Genomic DNA, 7,500 nt, shown 5'->3' with positions numbered 1-7,500 from the left:
AAAATCCTAGGAATCCTGATCTTACTCCATGAGTAGCCTTTGGATTCACACCAAAAAACATAATTTATGTAAGAACTTACCTGATAAATTCATTTCTTTCATATTAGCAAGAGTCCATGAGCTAGTGACGTATGGGATATACATTCCTACCAGGAGGGGCAAAGTTTCCCAAACCTCAAAATGCCTATAAATACACCCCTCACCACACCCACAATTCAGTTTAACGAATAGCCAAGAAGTGGGGTGATAAAAAAGTGCGAAAGCATATAAAATAAGGAATTGGAATAATTGTGCTTTATACAAAAATCATAACCACCACAAAAAAAGGGCGGGCCTCATGGACTCTTGCTAATATGAAAGAAATGAATTTATCAGGTAAGTTCTTACATAAATTATGTTTTCTTTCATGTAATTAGAAAGAGTCCATGAGCTAGTGACGTATGGGATAATGACTACCCAAGATGTGGATCTTTCCACGCAAGAGTCACTAGAGAGGGAGGGATAAAATAAAGACAGCCAATTCCTGCTGAAAATAATCCACACCCAAAATAAAGTTTAATGAAAAACATAAGCAGAAGATTCAAACTGAAACCGCTGCCTGAAGTACTTTTCTACCAAAAACTGCTTCAGAAGAAGAAAATACATCAAAATGGTAGAATTTAGTAAAAGTATGCAAAGAGGACCAAGTTGCTGCTTTGCAAATCTGATCAATCGAAGCTTCATTCCTAAACGCCCAGGAAGTAGAAACTGACCTAGTAGAATGAGCTGTAATCCTTTGAGGCGGAGTTTTACCCGACTCAACATAGGCAAGATGAATTAAAGATTTCAACCAAGATGCCAAAGAAATGGCAGAAACTTTCTGGCCTTTTCTAGAACCGGAAAAGATAACAAATAAACTAGAAGTCTTTCGGAAAGACTTAGTAGCTTCAACATAATATTTCAAAGCTCTAACAACATCCAAAGAATGTAACGATTTCTCCTTAGAATTCTTAGGATTAGGACATAATGAAGGAACCACAATTTCTCTACTAATGTTGCTGGAATTCACAACTTTAGGTAAAAATTCAAAAGAAGTTCGCAACACTGCCTTATCCTGATGAAAAATCAGAAAAGGAGACTCACAAGAAAGAGCAGATAATTCAGAGACTCTTCTGGCAGAAGAGATTGCCAAAAGGAACAAAACTTTCCAAGAAAGTAATTTAATGTCCAATGAATGCATAGGTTCAAACGGAGGAGCTTGAAGAGCCCCCAGAACCAAATTCAAACTCCAAGGAGGAGAAATTGACTTAATGACAGGTTTTATACGAACCAAAGCTTGTACAAAACAATGAATATCAGGAAGATTAGCAATCTTTCTGTGAAAAAGAACAGAAAGAGCAGAGATTTGTCCTTTCAAAGAACTTGCGGATAAACCTTTATCTAAACCATCCTGAAGAAACTGTAAAATTCTCGGAATTCTAAAAGAATGCCAAGAAAAATGATGAGAAAGACACCAAGAAATATGTCTTCCAGACTCTATAATATATCTCTCTGGATACAGATTTACGAGCCTGTAACATAGTATTAATCACAGAGTCAGAGAAACCTCTTTGACCAAGAATCAAGCGTTCAATCTCCATACCTTTAAATTTAAGGATTTGAGATCCTGATGGAAAAAAGGACCTTGCGACAGAAGGTCTGGTCGTAGCGGAAGAGTCCACGGATGGCAAGAGGCCATCCGGACAAGATCCGCATACCAAAACCTGTGAGGCCATGCCGGAGCTACCAGCAGAACAAACGAGCATTCCTTCAGAATCTTGGAGATTACTCTTGGAAGAAGAACTAGAGGTGGAAAGATATAAGCAGGATGATACTTCCAAGGAAGTGATAATGCATCCACTGCTTCCGCCTGAGGATCCCGGGATCTGGACAGATACCTGGGAAGTTTCTTGTTTAGATGAGACGCCATCAGATCTATTTCTGGAAGCTCCCACATTTGAACAATCTGAAGAAATACCTCTGGGTGAAGAGACCATTCGCCCGGATGCAACGTTTGGCGACTGAGATAATCCGCTTCCCAATTGTCTATACCTGGGATATGAACCGCAGAGATTAGACAGGAGCTGGATTCCGCCCAAACCAGAATTCGAGATACTTCTTTCATAGCCAGAGGACTGTGAGTCCCTCCTTGATGATTGATGTATGCCACAGTTGTGACATTGTCTGTCTGAAAACAAATGAACGATTCTCTCTTCAGAAGAGGCCAAGACTGAAGAGCTCTGAAAATTGCACAGAGTTCCAAAATATTGATCGGTAATCTCACCTCCTGAGATTCCCAAACTCCTTGTGCCGTCAGAGATCCCCACACAGCTCCCCAACCTGTGAGACTTGCATCTGTTGAAATTACAGTCCAGGTCGGAAGCACAAAAGAAGCCCCCTGAATTAAACGATGGTGATCTGTCCACCACGTTAGAGAGTGTCGTACAATCGGTTTTAAAGATATTAATTGAGATATCTTTGTGTAATCCTTGCACCATTGATTCAGCATACAGAGCTGAAGAGGTCGCATGTGAAAACGAGCAAAGGGGATCGCGTCCTATGCAGCAGTCATAAGACCTAGAATTTCCATGCATAAGGCTACCGAAGGGAATGATTGTGACTGAAGGTTTCGACAAGCTCAAATCAATTTTAGACGTCTCTTGTCTGTTAAAGACAGAGTCATGGACACTGAATCTATCTGGAAACCCAGAAAGTTTACCCTTGTCTGAGGAATCAATGAACTTTTTGGTGAATTGATCCTCCAACCATGATCTTGAAGAAACAACACAAGTCGATTCGTATGAGATTCTGCTAAATGTAAAGACTGAGCAAGAACCAAGATATCGTCCAAATAAGGAAATACCACAATACCCTGTTCTCTGATTACAGACAGAAGGGCACCGAGAACCTTTGTAAAAATTCTTGGAGCTGTAGCTAGGCCAAACGGCAGAGCCACAAACTGGTAATGCTTGTCCAGAAAAGAGAATCTCAGGAACTGATAATGATCTGGATGAATCGGAATATGCAGATAAGCATCCTGTAAATCTATTGTGGACATATAATGCCCTTGCTGAACAAAAGGCAAGATAGTCCTTACAGTTACCATTTTGAACGTTGGTATCCTTACATAACGATTCAATATTTTTAGATCCAGAACTGGTCTGAAGGAATTCTCCTTCTTTGGTACAATGAAGAGATTTGAATAAAACCCCATCCCCTGTTCCAGAACTGGAACTGGCATAATTACTCCAGCCAACTCTAGATCTGAAACACAATTCAGAAATGCTTGAGCTTTCACTGGATTTACTGGGACACGGGAAAGAAAAAATCTCTTTGCAGGAGGTCTCATCTTGAAACCAATTCTGTACCCTTCTGAAACAATGTTCTGAATCCAAAGATTGTGAACAGAATTGATCCAAATTTCTTTGAAAAAACGTAACCTGCCCCCTACCAGCTGAGCTGGAATGAGGGCCGCACCTTCATGTGGACTTAGAAGCAGGCTTTGCCTTTCTAGAAGGCTTGGATTTATTCCAGACTGGAGATGGTTTCCAAACTGAAACTGCTCCTGAGGATGAAGGATCAGGCTTTTGTTCTTTGTTGAAACTAAAGGAACGAAAACGATTATTAGCCCTGTTTTTACCCTTAGATTTTTTATCCTGTGGTAAAAAAGTTCCTTTCCCACCAGTAACAGTTGAGATAATAGAATCCAACTGAGAACCAAATAATTTGTTACCCTGGAAAGAAATGGAAAGTAGAGTTGATTTAGAAGCCATATCAGCATTCCAAGTTTTAAGCCATAAAGCTCTTCTAGCTAAAATAGCTAGAGACATAAACCTGACATCAACTCTGATAATATCAAAAATGGCATCACAGATAAAATTATTAGCATGCTGAAGAAGAAGAATAATATTATGAGAATCATGATCTGTTACTTGTTGCGCTAAAGTCTCCAACCAAAAAGTTGAAGCTGCAGCAACATCAGCCAATGATATAGCAGGTCTAAGAACATTACCTGAACACAGATAAGCTTTTCTTAGAAAGGATTCAATTTTCCTATCTAAAGGATCCTTAAACGAAGTACCATCTGACGTAGGAATAGTAGTACGTTTAGCAAGGGTAGAAATAGCCCCATCAACTTTAGGGATTTTGTCCCAAAATTCTAATCTGTCAGACGGCACAGGATATAATTGCTTAAAACGTTTAGAAGGAGTAAATGAATTACCCAATTTATCCCATTCTCTGGAAATTACTTCAGAAATAGCATTAGGAACAGGAAAAACTTCTGGAATAACCACAGGAGATTTAAATACCTTATCTAAACGTTTAGAATTAGTATCAAGAGGACCAGAATCCTCTATTTCTAAAGCAATTAGTACTTCTTTAATTAAAGAACGAATAAATTCCATTTTAAATAAATATAAACATTTATCAGCATCAATCTCTGAGACAGAATCCTCTGAACCAGAAGAGTCATCAGAATCAGAATGATGATGTTCATTTAAAAATTCATCTGTAGAGAGAGAAGTTTTAAAAGATTTTTTATGTTTACTAGAAGGAGAAATAACAGACATAGCCTTCTTGTTGGATTCAGAAACAAAATCTCTCATGTTATCAGGAACATTCTGCACCTTAGATGTTGAAGGAACTGCAACAGGCAATGGTACATTACTAAAGGAAATATTATCTGCTATAACAAGTTTGTCATGACAATTAATACAAACAACAGCCGGAGGAATAGCTACCAAAAGTTTACAGCAGATACACTTAGCTTTGGTAGTTCCAGCACTAGACAGCGATTTTCCTGAAGTATCTTCTGACTCAGATGCAACGTGAGACATCTTGCAATATGTAAGAGAAAAAACAACATATAAAGCAAAATTGAACAAATTCCTTAAATGACAGTTTCAGGAATGGGAAAAAATGCCAATAAACAAGCTTCTAGTAACCAGAAGCAAAGAAAAAATGAGACTGAAATAATGTGGAGACAAAAGCGACGCCCATATTTTTTAGCGCCAAATAAGACGCCCACATTATTTGGCGCCTAAATGCTTTTTGGCGCCAAAAATGACGCCACATCCGGAACGCCGACATTTTTGGCGCAAAAGGACGTAAAAAATGACGCAACTTCCGGCGACACGTATGACGCCGGAAACAGAAAAGATTTTTTGCGCCAAAAAAGTCCGCGACAAGAATGACGCAATAAAATGAAGCATTTTCAGCCCCCGCGAGCCTAACAGCCCACAGGGAAAAAAGAGTCAAATTTTAAGGTAAGAAAAAAGATTGATTCAAATGCATTATCCCAAATATGAAACTGACTGTCTGAAAATAAGGAATGTTGAACATCCTGAGTCAAGGCAAATAAATGTTTGAATACATATATTTAGAACTTTATAAATAAAGTGCCCAACCATAGCTTAGAGTGTCACAGAAAATAAGATTTACTTACCCCAGGACACTCATCTACATGTTTGTAGAAAGCCAAACCAGTACTGAAACGAAAATCAGCAGAGGTAATGGTATATAAATAAGAGTATATCGTCGATCTGAAAAGGGAGGTAAGAGATGAATCTCTACGACCGATATCAGAGAACCTATGAAATAGACCCCATAGAAGGAGATCACTGCATTCAAATAGGCAATACTCTCCTCACATCCCTCTGACATTCACTGCACGCTGAGAGGAAAACCGGGCTCCAACTTGCTGCGGAGCGCATATCAACGTAGAATCTAGCACAAACTTACTTCACCACCTCCATAGGAGGCAAAGTTTGTAAAACTGAATTGTGGGTGTGGTGAGGGGTGTATTTATAGGCATTTTGAGGTTTGGGAAACTTTGCCCCTCCAGGTAGGAATGTATATCCCATACGTCACTAGCTCATGGACTCTTGCTAATTACATGAAAGAAAAAGATATTTACGCCATATCTTATGATAGATTTTCCTGGTGACAGGCTTTCAAGCCTGAATCAAGGTATCTATGATCGACTCAGAGAACCCCCCGCTTTGATAAAATCAAGCGTTCAATCTTCAAGCAGTCAGTTGCAGAGAAATTAGATTTGCTTGAACGGACCTTGAATCAGAAGGTCCTGTCGCAGAGGCAGAGTCCATGGTGGCAGAGATGACATGTCCACCAGGTCTGCATACCAAGTCCTGCGTGGCCACGCAGGTGCTATCAAAATCACCGAAGCTCTCTCCTGTTTGATTCTGGCAATCAGACATGGAAGGAGAGGGAAAGGTGGAAACACATAAGCCAGGTTGAATGACCAGGGTACTGCTAGAGCATCTATCAGTACTGCCTGAGGATCCCTGGACCTGGATCCGTAACAAGGAAGTTTGGCGTTCTGACGAGACGCCATCAGATCCAATTCTGGTGTGCCCCATAGCCGAACCAGTTGAGCAAACACCTCCAGATGGAGCTCCCACTCCCACAGATGAAAAGTCTGACGACTTAGAAAATCTGCCTCCCAGTTCTCTACCCCTGGGATATAGATCGCTGATAGATGGCAAGAGTGAGACTCTGCCCATCGGATTATCCTGGAAACTTCCATCATCGCCAAGGAACTCCTTGTTCCCCCCTGATGATTGATATAAGCTACAGTCATGATGTTGTCCGACTGAAATCTGATGAATCCGGCCGAAGCCAGCTGAGGCCACACCTGAAGAGCATTGAATATCGCTCTTAATTCCAGAATATTTATTGTTAGAAGGGCCTCCTCCTGAGTCCACAAACCCTGTGCTTTCAGGGAATTCCAGACTGCACCCCAGCCCAGAAGGCTGGCGTCCGTCGTAACTATAACCCACACTGGCCTGCGGAAACACATTCCCTGGGACAGGTGATCTTGTGACAGCCACCAAAGAAGAGAGTCTCTGGTCTCTTGATCCAGATTTATCTGAGGAGATAAATCTGCATAATCCCCATTCCACTGTTTGAGCATGCATAGTTGCAGTGGTCTGAGATGCAAGCGAGCAAACGGAACTATGTCTATTGCCGCTATCATAAGTCCGATTACCTCCATACACTGCGCCACTGACAGCCGAGGAATGGAATGAAGAGCTCGGCAGGTGGTTAAAATCTTTGATCTTCTGACCTCCGTCAGAAAATTTTTCATGTCCACCGAATCTATCAGAGTTCCCAGGAATGGAACTCTTGTGAGAGGGATAAGAGAACTCTTTCACGTTCACCTTCCACCCATGAGATCTTAGAAAGGCCAACACTATGTCCGTGTGAGACTTGGCTAGTTGGAAAGTCGACGCTTGAATTAGGATGTTGTCTAGATAAGGAACCAATGCTATGCCCCGCGGCCTTAGGACCGCTAGAAGGGACCCTAGCACCTTTGTGAAGATTCTTGGCGCCGTGGCCAACCCAAAGGGAAGAGCCACAAACTGGTAATGCCTGTCCAGAAAGGCAAACCTGAGGAACTTGTGATGATCTTTGTGGATAGGAATGTGTAGATACGCATCCTTTAAATCCACGGTGGTCATA

This window comes from Bombina bombina, chromosome 6 (assembly GCF_027579735.1).
Source record: "Bombina bombina isolate aBomBom1 chromosome 6, aBomBom1.pri, whole genome shotgun sequence".
Classification (NCBI taxonomy): domain Eukaryota; kingdom Metazoa; phylum Chordata; class Amphibia; order Anura; family Bombinatoridae; genus Bombina; species Bombina bombina.
The sequence above is the reverse complement of the archived record's forward strand: the minus strand, read 5'-3'. Positions refer to the sequence as shown.